Genomic DNA, 14,611 nt, shown 5'->3' on the forward strand with positions numbered 1-14,611 from the left:
TTGTTTTCCCGATACGTAACCATCTCTGTTGACATTATTGCCAACAGCAAAGACGTCTTGCAAACGCAGTTAATGAACAAAGACAAGGAAGACTGCGCGAAGCGATGCTGCTCCACGTTTATGCCCGCACACATTCTGCTAGACTGACAAAAACACTAGGTAGAGTGGGGTGGGACAGTCATCTCGCACCTATCTCGTTCAGCTGTCTGGCGGCCTCAAATTTTATTCTTTTCCGATCCCGATGGAACAATCTTAAAGCAACTTCCGGATGAAAATGGATTCCAAACATGGATCGACAGTTCTTCACCTCAAAGCCACGTGAATTCTATAGTCTCGCAGTCGCAAAGTTTCTGAGCGTTGGTAGACTGTCGTAAATAGTGAAAGAGAATATACACGACCGGCCGGGGTGGCCGAGCGGTTCTAGGCGCTACAGTCTGGGACCGCGCGATCGCTACGGTGGGAGGTTCCAATCCTGCCTCGGGCATGGATGTGTGTGATGTCCTTAGGTAGGTTAGGTTTAAGTAGTTCTAAGTTCTAGGAGACTGATGACCTCAGATGTTAAGTCCCATAGTGCTCAGAGCCATTTGAGCCCAGAATATACACACAAACAAAGTTTTGCATCATCCCGTTTCCCAGAACTCCTGAAGATAGACGTTGACTGTGGATATTGTATCATAGACACAGTCCCTTTGACTGCTCAGAGATGTCACTAAATTCGCCCAAAGATGTAAACAATCGTGCATGAGCAGCGCCTATTACACGGAGGGGGGTCAGACGGCCGACCAGTTCCAGTGACTCCACCAGGCAAGAGCTACACGGCTCGAGTTGTCTGTAGTTCATGCATACCTAGACGGTCAATATCGCGGTTCTATTGCGTCCGCATTGTTACTTTGTACCAGGAAGGCTCTCAAGAATGGAAGTGTCCAAGCATCTCGGAGTGAACCAAAGCGATGTTGTTCAGACATGGAGGAGATACAGAAAGATAGGAACTGTCGATGACATGTCTCGCTCAGGCCACCCAAGGGCTAATACTGCAGTGGACGACCGCTACCTACGGATTATGGTTCAGAGGAACCCTGACAGCAACGCCACCATGTTGAATAATGCTTTCGTGCAGCCATACGACGTCGTGTTACAATTAAAACTGTGCGCAATAGGCTGCATGATACACAGCTTCACTTCCGACGTCCACGGGGAGGTCCATCTTTGCAACCACGACACCACCCAGCGCGGTACAGATGGGCCTAACGACATTCCAAATGGGCCACTCAGGATTACAATCACGTTCTCTTTACCAATGAGTGTCGCATATGCCTTCAACCAGACAATCGCCACAGACGTGTTTGGAGGCAACCCGGTCAGGCTGAACGCCTTAGACACACTGTCCAGTGAATGCAGGAAGGTGGAGGTTCCCCTCCTGTTTTGGGGTGGCATTATGTGGGGCCGACGTACACCGCTGGTGGTCATGTAAAGGCGCCGTAATGGCTGTACGATACGTGACTGCCAACCTCTGACCGATAGTGCAACCATATCGGCAGCATATTGGCGAGGCATTCGTCTTCGCGGACGACAATTCGCGCACCCATAGTGCACATCTTGTGAATGACTTCCTTGAGGATACAGACATCTCTAGACTAGAGTGGCCAGCATGTTCTCCAAACATAAACTCTATCGAACGTGGCTCTGATCACTAGCGAACTTAACTTCTGAGGTCATCAGTACCCTAGAACTTAGAACTACTTAAACATAACTAACCTAACGACATCACAAACATCCATGCCCGAGGCAGGATTGGAACCTCCCACCGTAGCGGTCGCGCGGTTCCAGACTGTACCACCTAGAACCACTGGGCCACCCCGGCCGGCCCATCGAACATGCCTGGGACAGATTGAAAATAGCTGTTTATGGACGACATGGCCCACCAACCTCTGTGAGGGATCTACACCAAATCGCCGTTGAAGAGTGGTACAATCTGGACCAACAGTGCTTCCGATAGTACACCACGACGATTACAGACAAGCATCAATGCAAGAGGACGTGCTACTGGGTATTAGAGGTGCCGGGTGTACAGCAGTCTGGACCACCACCTCTGAAAGTCTCGCTGTACTGTGGTACAACACGTAATGTTTGGTTCTCGTGAGCACTAAAAAGGGCGGAAATGATGATTATGTTGATCTCTATACCAATTTTCTGCACAGATTCCGGACCTCCTGAAATAGAGGTGATACAAAAGTTTTTTGAAGTGTGTATTATTGATGACCCTATACTTAGCTTTGTTGCATATTATTACTGACTGAAATTTATTATGAGAAATACGTACACGATGCAGATGAACGAAACTTAAACATTCAATTATCCATACTTCTACAGCAGCTTTTAATCATCAACATGTCAGATTTAGCGGAGCTACAAAATTTCATCGTATTAACACTGTCAGTGTTGCAAACGAAAACACAACGTGTCACGTAATGTGCATTGGCAGACTAGCATCAGACAGGTACTAACATTCCACTAGCGGTCATTTCATCCTTTGGTGCATGTAGTCCGACGTAAATGAGAAGTGTTACACCATCAGTATAATGTCAAAAAGCTACTGAAGTGATACTCCGCTATTTTCGCACCTGTGGGATGTTGTTGTTGTTGTCTTCAGTCCTGAGACTGGTTTGATGCAGCTCTCCATGCTACTCTATCCTGTGCAAGCTTCTTCATCTCCCAGTACCTACTGCAACCTACATCCTTCTGAATCTGCTTAGTGTACTCATCTCTCGGTCTCCCTCTATGATTTTTACCCTCCACGCTGCCCTCCAATGCTAAATTTGTGATCCCTTGATGCCTCAAAACATTTCCTACCAATCGATCCCTTCTTCTATTCAATTTGTGCCACACGCTCCTCTTCTCCCCAATCCTATTCAATACCTCCTCATTAGTTACGTGATGTATCCACCTTATCTTCAGTATTCTTCTGTAGCACCACATTTCGAAAGCTTCTATTCTATTCTTGTCCAAACTAGTTATCATCCATGTTTCACTTCCATACATGGCTACACACCAAACAAATACTTTCAGAAACGACTTCCTATACATAAATCTATATTCTCTTCTTCAGAAACGCTTTCCTTGCCATTGCCAGTCTACATTTTATATCCTCTCTACTTCGACCATCATCAGTTATTTTACTTCCTAAATAGCAAAACTCCTTTACTACTTTAAGTGTCTCATTTCCTAATCTAATTCCTTCAGCATCACCCGATTTAATTTGACTACATTCCATTATCATCGTTTTGCTTTTGTTGATGTTCATCTTATATCCTCCTTTCAAGACACTGTCCATTCCGTTCAACTGCTCTTCCAAGTCCTTTGCCGTCTCTGACAGAATTACAATGTCATCGGCGAACCTCAAAGTTTTTACTTCTTCTCCATGAATTTTAATACCTATTCCAAATTTTTCTTTTGTTTCCTTTACAGCTTGCTCAATATACAGATTGAATAACATCGGGGAGAGGCTACAACCCTGTCTCACTCCCTTCCCAATCACTGCTTCCCTTTCGTGTCCCTCGACTCTTATAACTGCCGTCTGGTTTCTGTACAAATTGTAAATAGCCTTTCGCTCCCTGTATTTTACCCCTGCCACCTCTAGAATCTGAAAAAGAGTATTCCAGTCAACATTGTCAAAAGCTTTCTCTAAGTCTACAAATGTTAGAAACGTAGGTTTGCCTTTTCTTAATCTTTGTTCTAAGATAAGTCTTAAGGTCAGTATTGCCTCACGTGTTCCCCAAAATTTCTTCCTCATGCGAACTGAATTTTAGTATATTCAGTATAGTAGAAAGCCATTCCTACAGACGAATAATGATCTGACTACATGACGGTTATTTATCATAACGTGACTGACATCTTTCATGTGTGGATAGCAACCCAGCAAACCCGCTGGATCTGCAAGTACAGCTTCTCTCCATATTTTGGACTTTGAGAAAAATCAAATCTTTGACCTGAGGAACATGGAGGCGTCATACAGACAGGTCGCCCTTACGAACGATTACACTACGTATAGTTCATATTAATAAATGACACAGATTTGCTATGTCCGCGATCATTAAGAATGTTGTGTGAATGAAACATCTTGATCGCTAAATAAACTTCCTTACTTATTACACTGTTTCAGCTAGTGCCATCATCAGAAATCATAAGAAATTTTTGAACTTAGAAAACAACGTTCAGGGTCAATGTTAAAACTAATGCCTAATAATGACGTCAACTAAGGTGTTCGTAGAGGCTCCGATCGGGTACACGTTTTAATACTGACACTTTGTATGAATGCATGGTCTATGAATTAATTAAATCTACTCGATCTCCCAGCCACATCATGTGGTTAAAATCTCAACGAGCTTTCTACCGAACTCTCCTCGGCCATTGTCAAGAGTTTAATGACTGCCGAGTCGCCGTCGCCTAGCCGTTGTGTACCGCGCTGCTGGCTGTAATGTAACTGGTGCCCTCTTCCTCTCAAATGCGGAAATATCTTCGTCCCATGTCAGTCGCACCCGCTTCAACCTCCCGATGTCTGTGTACCAGGCTGTGCTGAGCTGCAAACCGCCGTCCTTATTGATGGTGTTTTCACATATTTTTATTTCTATAACTTATTTTATAACGCTGTACCAAAAGCACTTCGTTATCAAGATGTTTCGTCAAACAGAAATCGGTGGCAGTTTTCTGAAGCGTCTTCTGATACGGCTGCATTTTGAGGATAGTGTTAAACGTCTCTCGTGTTCCTCCAGCGTTGCTGCACAGTGCGTACTGCTTGCCTGAGGTAATAGCATCCATACACTCCAGGCGTTCTGAGCCATACATCGTCCTTCACTGGCCTAATGTATTTTTGCTGGGGCTTAAACACTGATGAAATGTTGTCTCTCTCTTCAGGAGCCAGCTAATCTTTCTCAGCACTGTGTCACTGAACGGCAAAAACGCAAATTTCCTGCCCTCTTCCTTGGTGGTGTTTTTCCTGCCCATCGCACCAGGAATAGCCTGGCAGTGATTGTAGCCATTTCCCCGGAAGGCTTTCCGTCGGTGAATTAGTTCTAGTGGGAGAATTTCAGCGTCTGAGGCGACTTTAGTACGATAGACTACAATTTTCAGAACGCCATCTTTTTGTATTGGATGGTGGTGGCTGAGAGCGTGTGTGTAGCTTTCCTGTAAATACTGTTGCTGAGGTGCCCAATGGTTTTCTGGGGAACCACGACGCCAAGGAAGGGCAATGTTCCAAGTATCTCTGCTTCCATGAACTGAATGTGCTCATGGATGTCATTAAGCTGCTCTAGAATTTCTTCCAGTTTTTTATGTTCATGGGGCCCGATCACAAAATTGTCGTCGACGTAACGATAAAATCAACTTAGCTCAGCTGGAACCGTCCTCAAGGCAACATCCTCAAATTTCTTCATACAAAGTTTGCCTATGGATGGAGCTAACGGACTTCCCATCACCACGCCATCCGATTGCTCGAAATACTGGCCGGCATATAGGAAATACGAAGATGTCAATGTGTTCTTAAAAAACCCTACAATCTTACTATTAAATAACTGAGAGAGGAGATCCACACCGTCTTTGAGAGTAATACAGACGGATATGGAGACCCAGTTAGAATTCACCACTATATCACTTTGCCCAAGATGCACAATACACAGTGCCAGGAAAGATTAGGTGGCTGCTGAAGAGACGCAATATCTCATTAGTGTTCAGGCCCCCAGCAAAAATACGTCAGCTCTTGAGCCCTTCGATTAATCATCTAGGGTTAGAACGCCTGGAGTGTGCAAGGGACCACGTCAGTGTGGCTGCAACAACGCCTGCCAAACAGCACGCACTGAGAAGCGACGTCAGCCCTAAGTGCTTATGGCTACGCTATCATAAAAGATCAACCGTGACGGAGCATGCGTTAGAAAACCAGCACCGAATTCTGTTCGACGAAACATCTGTTCCTGTGTGGATGAAGGGATTTTGGACAGCATTATAAAAGTAGCAGTAGAAATAAAAGTATCTGAAACCCCCCTTAGTAAGGACAGTGGTTTGCAGCTCAGCACAGCTTGGGACCAGGTCATTGCGAGGTTGAAGCAGGTGCGACGGACGCAGGAAGATAACATTACCACATTCGGTGAGGAAGAGAGCACCATTGACGTTACAGCTGGCAGCGCGGCTGTGTACAGCGACCCCACCGCGACTCGGTGGTCATTTACCACCTGACGATGGCCAAGGACAGCTCAGTTGAAAGCTCGTGGTATTACATACACCTGGCACAACTGGAAGCCTTGTAAATAGGCTGTTTAGGTTTTCTTATTGGTAACGCCACGTAGCGCTCTGTATGAAGATCACTGGCTGTGCTGTGTGCAGTCTGTGGCTAGTTTGCATTGTTGTCTGCCATTGTAATGTTGGGCAGCTGGATGTTAACAGCGCGTAGCGTTGCGCAGTTGGAGGTGAGCCGCCAGCAGTGGTGGATGTGGGGAGAGAAATGGCGGAGTTTTGAAATTTGTAAGACTGGATGTCATGAAGTGCTATATATATTATGACTTTGGAACACTAGTAAGGTAAATACATTGTTTGTTCTCTATCAAAATCTTTCATTTGCTAACTATGCCTATCAGTAGTTAGGGCCTTCCGTACTTTGAATCTTTTATTTAGCTGGCAGTAGTGGCGCTCGCTGTATTGCAGTAGTACAAGTAACGAAGATTTTTGGTGAGGTAAGTGATTTGTACAAGGTATAGGTTAATGTTAGTCAGGGCCATTCTTTTATAGGGATTGTTGAAGATCAGATTGCGTTGCGCAAAAAATATTGTGTGTCGGTTTAAGCACAGTCATGTATAATTTTTCTAAGGGGACATTTCAGCCTGAGAAGACTTTATTGACAGTAAATCTTGTTTCGCATGTTCAAGTTTCTTTTGCTATCTGATGATGGCAGTAGCCGAAACGGTGTGTTAAATAATTTTTCAGCTATCAAGACGGTTTTATTCACATTGTAGTGTTCAACTGATTCTGACGAGTAGGTAGATGTCAACAGCCGAAATGAAGGCATAGCTCATAGCGAATGTTTCACCAAGAGCCGTTCGGTACTTGTTACTGGGTGTTGGGTTGAGGTGTCGAGTTTACATCTACTTTTTACTGATGATGCCACACCACAGACAACAGACACTTGTATCATGTAGAGCCAAAGTCAACTGGGCCATTGACTGACATTCTGTGGTGTTCATCAAAGTGTCTCGCTTCTGTTTGTGGTTGTCTGAACAACTCCAGCTTGTCCATAAACGTCCTGATGAAGCATCACAGGAAGCAGTGATTCTTCATCTGCTAGAATCATTGCATGCAGACCTATTGGAGATGACGACAGGGCTGACGAAGAAATCTGAATGCTGGCCAGTTTGTGGCAAGAATGGTAAACCTTGTTTCCGCACCCTTCATGACCAGGGTACCAGATGACATATTCTAGTAGGATAACAAAAGATCTCACACCGCAGTGCACACCACAGATGCCTTCAGGAATCTTCGTTTAATATCCCCTCCTACAGCGGGTATGGACAGCAGCGGCCGTCCAGAGGTATCACAAGTTGCTAACAGCAAACTCACTGCAGCCAGCCACACGAGACAAAACCATTGTTTCACGTGAGCAGTGCCACTAACTTAAGCTTGACTGGGGGCAGCCTTAGCACTTCTTCCATACTGTGTGAGGAGTCTAGTCAGTTCTCATATCGTTATGAGGGCTGTCTGGTTTTCGCTAATGGTATACATCCAGTGTATAACTGACAATGACTGTTGCTATATTTACTATTTATGTATACAGATCAAGAGGAGACTGGAAAGTAAAGATCCTCGACTGGCCTGCACAGTCCCCTGATTTAACACCTGCAGAGATTGTTCGGACCTCTATGGAAATACGTATGCCTTTAAAAAATAATATTGTATTATATTATATTGTATTGTATGTTAACCGGGGACCTAGAAACGACGCAGAGGCTCCGTCCCCGCCGCAGCCGCAGTGGTCCACAACCCCACGACGACTACCGCAGTCCACTTCACCCCTCCGCCGCCCCACATCGAACCCAGGGTTACTGTGCGGTTCGGCCCCCGTTTCCCCAGGAAACGTCTCACACGAGTGTAACCCCTATGTTTGCGTGGTAGAGTACTGGTGGTGTACGCGTATGTGGAGAACTTGTTTGCGCAGCAATCGCCGACATAGTGTAACTGAGGCGGAATAAGGGGAACCAGCCCGCATTCGCCGAGGCAGATGGAAAACCGCCTAAAAACCATCCACAGACTGGCCGGCACACCGGACCTCGACACAGAACCGCCGGACGGATTCGTACCGGCGACCAGGCGCTCCTTCCCGCCCGGAAAGCCGTGCGTTAGACCCAACCGGGCGGGCCAAAAAATAATATAATTTAAGTAGAAATAATTAACCTAGTACAAAATTTGGATTTTAGAAGGGTTGCTCGGCCGAGAAAACTGTTAACACATTCATTCGCCGAATATTACAAACCCTAAACAATTAAATATTGCCAGCTGCTATTTTTTCTGGTCTTTCCAGGCGGTTAACCTGTAGATCACATTACTCTTTCATAAAACCTTTACGTTTTATGGAATTGATAACTCTGGATACAACTAGTATGAATCATACTTAAGAAACAGAATGCAAAAGCTTCTGTTGAGAAATTCAAACAATACTGGAAGGAGAGTGACTTGTCAGAAATCAGGAAGTGAATTCCAAAGGGATCAATTTCGAATCCACCGTTATTCTTTGTATATGTAAATGACCTATGTTTAATGTTCAACAAACAGAACGGGCAATTTTTTGCATCCAATACTAGCATTATAATAAATCCCATTAGAGGGAAATCAGCAGAAGATATTATTAATGATATTTTTCAAAGAATTATTAAGTGGTTCTCTGTAAATTTTGAGTAAACTCAGTATATTTGGTTCTGTACAACAAAAAAAATAGTTATACCAACAGTTGATGTAGCACACGAACAGGAATAAGTAAATATGATAGGATGCTCCAGACTTTTGGCTGTACGTACTGATGCGAACTTGAAATGGAAGAACCATATTACTGAGCTTCTCAAAGAATTAATTTCAGCTACTTTTGCTCTTTGTGTAATTGCTACTCTTGGAAACAAATGAAACACCCTCGAAATATAATTTGCATAGCTACACCGAGTAATGTCCTGTGGAATAATTTTCTGGAGTAATTCATCACACCGAAATAAAGTCTTGATTGCACAAAAGCGAGTGACAAGAGAAAATTGTAGTGCTGAACTGTCGTCGTTTTATGGGATCTTTTTCAAGGAATTAGGCATTCTAACTGCTCTATCACAATACCTATATTCGCCAATTAAATTCGCCATAAATATTCCATCACAATTTGAGAAGAATGGTGATGGTCACACCTACAACACTAGGATGTGTATGCAGAGTGAAGTGACAAATGAAAATTTGAGCCAAGGCCAGGATTCGAACTTTGGTCTCCTGCTCACTGGGCATGTGTACTAACTACTATGCCCCTTGACATAGTGGCTTGCACAACTGCATAGACCACCCTGCTGTGCATCCCCCCTCAGTCCAAATTCCTATTTGCACCTCGACCCATCTGGTATTTCTACTAACCCAAACAGCATTATACATGTTCTCAAACTGTAATTTAATAGTAGTTACAGTTAGGGAAATGACAAGTGGGCTGAGGTGGAAGTGAGAATTTGGACTGAGGAGGGAGGTGTCCATGTCGTCGTGCAAAGCCTCTGTGCCAGGGTGGAGTAGCGGTCAGTGCATCTGCCTAGTAAACAGGTGGTCTTGGTCCGAATTCCGGCATTGCTTCAGTTGCATATATACTCTATGTGATCAAAAGTATCCGGACACCTGGCTGAAAATAACTTACAAGTTCATGGCGACCTCCATCTGTAATGCTGGAATTCAATATGGTGTTGGCACACACTTAGCCTTGATGACAGTTTCCACTCTCACGGGTATACGTTTAGTCAGGTGCTAGAAGGTTTCTTGGGGGAATGGCAGCCCATTCTTCACAAAGGTATCGATGTCGGTCGGTGAGAAAAGGCACGAAGTCGGCGTTCCAAAACATCCCAAAGGTGTTCTATAGGATTCAGGGCAGGACTCTGTGCGGGGTTGTTACTGTTGTGTAACCACTCCGCCACAGGCTGTGCATTATGAATAAGTGCTCGATCTTGTTGAAAGATACAATCGACATCCCCGAACTACTCTTCAACAATGGGAAGCAATAAGGTGCTTAGAACATCAATGTAGGCCTGTGCTGTGATAGTGCCACGCAAAACAACGAAGGGTGCAAGCCCCCTCCATGAAAAACACGACCACACTATATCATCACTGCCTCCGAATTGGCACTACACACGCTGGCAGATGACGGTCACCGGGCATTCGCCATACCCACACCCTGCCACCGGATCGCCACATTGTGTACCGTGTGAATCGTCACTCCACACAACGTTTTTCCACCTTTCACTCGTCCAATGTTTACGCTCCTTACGCCAAGCGAGGCGTTGTTTGGTATTTACAAGTACGACACTGCAGCCCAATTTACCAAAAAAGACCAACAGGAAGACCAACAGATGGACCAAGACAAAGACCACTGGACAGTTGGGACAGAAACTTAAAAGAAGAAAGCCCGACTGCACTGCCGACGGGATTCTCAAGATTGGCAGAAATGGAAGACTCTGAAGGGACCTGATGATACACGCCATCTCAAAGAGGCCATATCGCCAAGGGATCGAATTGGCTGATGATGTTGATCATCTACACTATCTGATCAAAAGTATCCAGACGCATACACTGCTGGCAATTAAAACTGCTACACCAAGAAGAAATACAGATGATAAACGGGTATTCGTTGGACAAATATATTATACTAGAACTGACTTGTGATTACATAGATATTGAGAAATCAGTACCCAGAACAACCACCTCAGGCCGTAATAACGGCCTTGATACGCCTGGGAACTGAGTCAAACAGAGCTTGGATGGCGTGTAAGAGGTGCTGCTGCCTTGCAGCTTCAGCGCGACACCACAGTTCATTAAGGGTGGTGACTGGCGCATTGTGACAAGCCAGTTGCCCGGCCACCATTGAGCAGACGTTTTCAATTGGTGAGAGATCTGGAGAATGTGGTGGCCAGGGCATCAGTCGAACATTTTCTGTATCGAAAAAGGCCCGTACAGGACCTGCATCATGCGGTCGTGCAATACCCTGCTGAAATGTAGGGTTTCGCAGGGATCGAATGAATGTTAAAGCCATGGGTCGTAACACATCTGAAACATAACATCCACTGTTCAAAATGCCGTCAATGCGAACAAGAGGTGACAGATCCGTGTAAGCAATGGCTCCCCTTACCATCACGCCGGATGATACGCCAGTATGGCGATGACAAATACACGCTTCCAACGTGCGTTCACCGCGATGTCGCCAAACACGGATGCGACCATCATGGTGCTGTAAACAGAACCTGGATTCATCCGAAAAAGTGACGTTTCGCCATTCGTGCACCCAGGTTCATCGTTGAGTACACCATCGAAGGCGCTCCTGTCTGTGATGCAGCGTCAAGTGTAACCGCAGCCATGGTCTCCGAGCTGATAGTCCATGCTGCTGCAAACGTCGTAGAACTTTTCGTGCAGATGGTTGTTGTCTTGTAAACGTCCCCATCTGTTGACTCAGGGATCGAGACGTGGCTCCACGATCCGTTACAGCCATGCGGATAATATGCCTGTCATCTCGACTGCTAGTGATACGAGGCCGTTGGGATCCAGCACGGCGTTCCGTATTACCCTCTTGAACCCACCGATTCCATATTCTGCTAACAGTCATTGGATCTCGACCAACGCGAGCAGCAATGTCGCGATAGGATAAACCGCAATCGCGATAGGCCACAATCCGACCTTTATCGAAGTCGGAAACATGATGGTGCGCATTTCTCCTCCTTACACGAGTCATCACAACAACGTTTCACCAGACAACGCCGAACAACTGCTATTTGTGTATGATAAATCGGTTGGAAACGTTCCTCATATCAGCACATTGAAGTTGTCACCACTGGCGCCAATCTTGTGTGAATGCTCTGAAAAGCTAATCATTTGCATATCACAGCATCTTCTTCCTGTCGGTTAAATTTCGCGTCTGTAGTACGTCATCTTCGTGGTGTAGCAATTTTAGTGGCCAGTAGTGTATTAGTGGACATTAATGTAAAGTGTTTCCACCCTTTCCCTTTATCGTGGCTTCAACTTTGATGGGGCATTTCAGTGAGGTTTTTGATTGACTGTGGAGGAATGGCAACCCATTCTTCTTCATGAGCCAAAAGCAGAGAAGGTAGTGATGTTCATGATCCATTGGATTCAGGGCAGGACTCTGGGTACGCTAGTCCGTTTCAGGGACGTTAATTTCCACAAACAATTGCCTTACGGATGCTGTTTTATGAAAGGATGCATTGTCAACCTGATGCAAACAGCCACACCTCTAGTCTGTTTCTCTACTGTAAGCAGTACCCAGTGTTAAACCCACCGCATTTATCGCTTTCTTAAGCGTAATGAGGGGATCACACCCGAAGTACGAATACCACCTCCTCTGTACTTTACTGTTGGCACGTAATTTGCTGGCAGGTAACGTTCTCCTTCGGATCGGCGTAGGGTACAGCGTCTACTACTACCACTACTACTACTGCTAGTATCACGTGAACCTTGTCCCGTGGCTACGCAGGGTCGGCCATGGTTAAACGGATTTGGCATGTTAATGGTAAGTGGTGGCCAGATGCCCTTCCTGCCGCCATCCTGTACCCCCCAGCACGGAATGAGTGTACCCCAACTGTCTGTGTCCAGTGTCAATCGTAAAATAGCAGTTATTCACCTAGCAGTATGTGGAAAACCGCCTAAAAACCACATGCAGGCTGGCGCGCCTACCCTAGTCCAGGAAGCAGCGCGTTAGCGCGCTCGGCTACCCTGGCGGGTCGGCGTAGGGTACAGCGTGATTCATGAATCGAAATAACTCCATTCCAGTCTTCCACTGTCCAGTGAGGTCATTCTTTTCATGACCTCAGTCATCGTTGAGGATTACCTACAGAAATGCGTGGCTTACTAGGAGCTTGTCCACCACTGTACCATATCCTCTTTAACTCCCAATGCACAGTCAATCTGCTAGCTGTACTGTTGGTAGCGATTCCTTCCGCTGATGTCAAGTGATTTGCACACACGACCTCGGCAATATTCGACAGTCCCCACCCGTCAGTACATGAGGTTTAGCGGTGGGCGTCCTTTCGCGTTTAGATTTTACAGTCACATCACCAATAGACGACTTGGGTAGCTTTATAAGCGTTGAAATATCCATGATGGATGTGTTACTCGGGTAACATCCAATGACTGGTCCACGTTCGAACCACTGAGTTCTGCTGACCGACAAATTCTGACGTTACTGCTTCTCTCCTGACAACACAGTACTCCCCGCCTGCATTACATACTGTTTTCCGGATGCTTTTGATCAGACAGTGCATACAGAAGGCTTAAAAAGGAAGGATAAAATTTTATAATATTTAGTTTAATCATTAATTTCTGAAAACGTTCCTCGAATTTAAAGATTGCTTGCTGTATACGAAATACATATAACCGTTGAATTGCAGTTCTCTAACGTTATTTCCTATCGGCCATAAACTCATCGAAAGACAACAATATTCCCTAAGGTACATGTTTAATTTTGATGCTTTCTGAATATGCTGTATGCATTGATTGCATTATATTTACTGCCCAGGCTTTCTTTAGAGGCTCTGAAATGAGTGCAAAACAGGTCATGACGTCACTGCTAGGGTCCCCGTGCGAAGGATGTGCAGTGGTTGGCTATGTGTCTAAAAACTGTCGTGGCACTGTTTGCTATTATGGTCGATGTGGAATTCCGATCGAATGGTGCATGCAGGCTAAACCATGGGGCATTTCAATCTACAAGTAAGCCAACGGTGAACATGGGAGCATACTGCAACTATTCAGCAAGACATTCGGTGTATGGTGTTCTGAAGTACACGAGTACGGTGAACATATGGTGTATCAACAGATAATACAGTGGTGTGCTCCACTGAGCTAAAACCATAATGGTGGCAAAAGTCAGCCTTCTTTATTAAATCGCCACTCATCACTCGTGGGGGAAGTAAGCAGCTCAGTTTCGCGTGAGTAATGACTATTTTCTTGCTGTATTTATTGTTTCGATCGATTATGCAGGCTACTGACATTTATCTTTGTAACCGACTCCTGCCACACACAAAATATTTTCCATTGGCAAAAATTGGTAAACCTAGAAACGGCTTTGTTCTGTACTGCTTGTGTAGCTGCACAAACGCAACAATGATCGGAAAGGTGACTTTTTGCATTCGGTGGAATAAATCATCTTGGTGCGTTGTACACAGTGTAATAACAAATGTATGACCAGCCTTACAGGAAACATTCATCACACGTAGAGCAAGAAAAAAATGTTATATGGACATGGGTCCAGAAACGCCTTTTTCCACGTTAGAGCTCAGTTTCTGCAAATCTTCAACATATTAGTCATAGGAAGTACACTGGAAACGAACGTATCAGCGCCATATGA

Source organism: Schistocerca gregaria, chromosome 7 (assembly GCF_023897955.1).
Source record: "Schistocerca gregaria isolate iqSchGreg1 chromosome 7, iqSchGreg1.2, whole genome shotgun sequence".
NCBI classification, from domain to species: domain Eukaryota; kingdom Metazoa; phylum Arthropoda; class Insecta; order Orthoptera; family Acrididae; genus Schistocerca; species Schistocerca gregaria.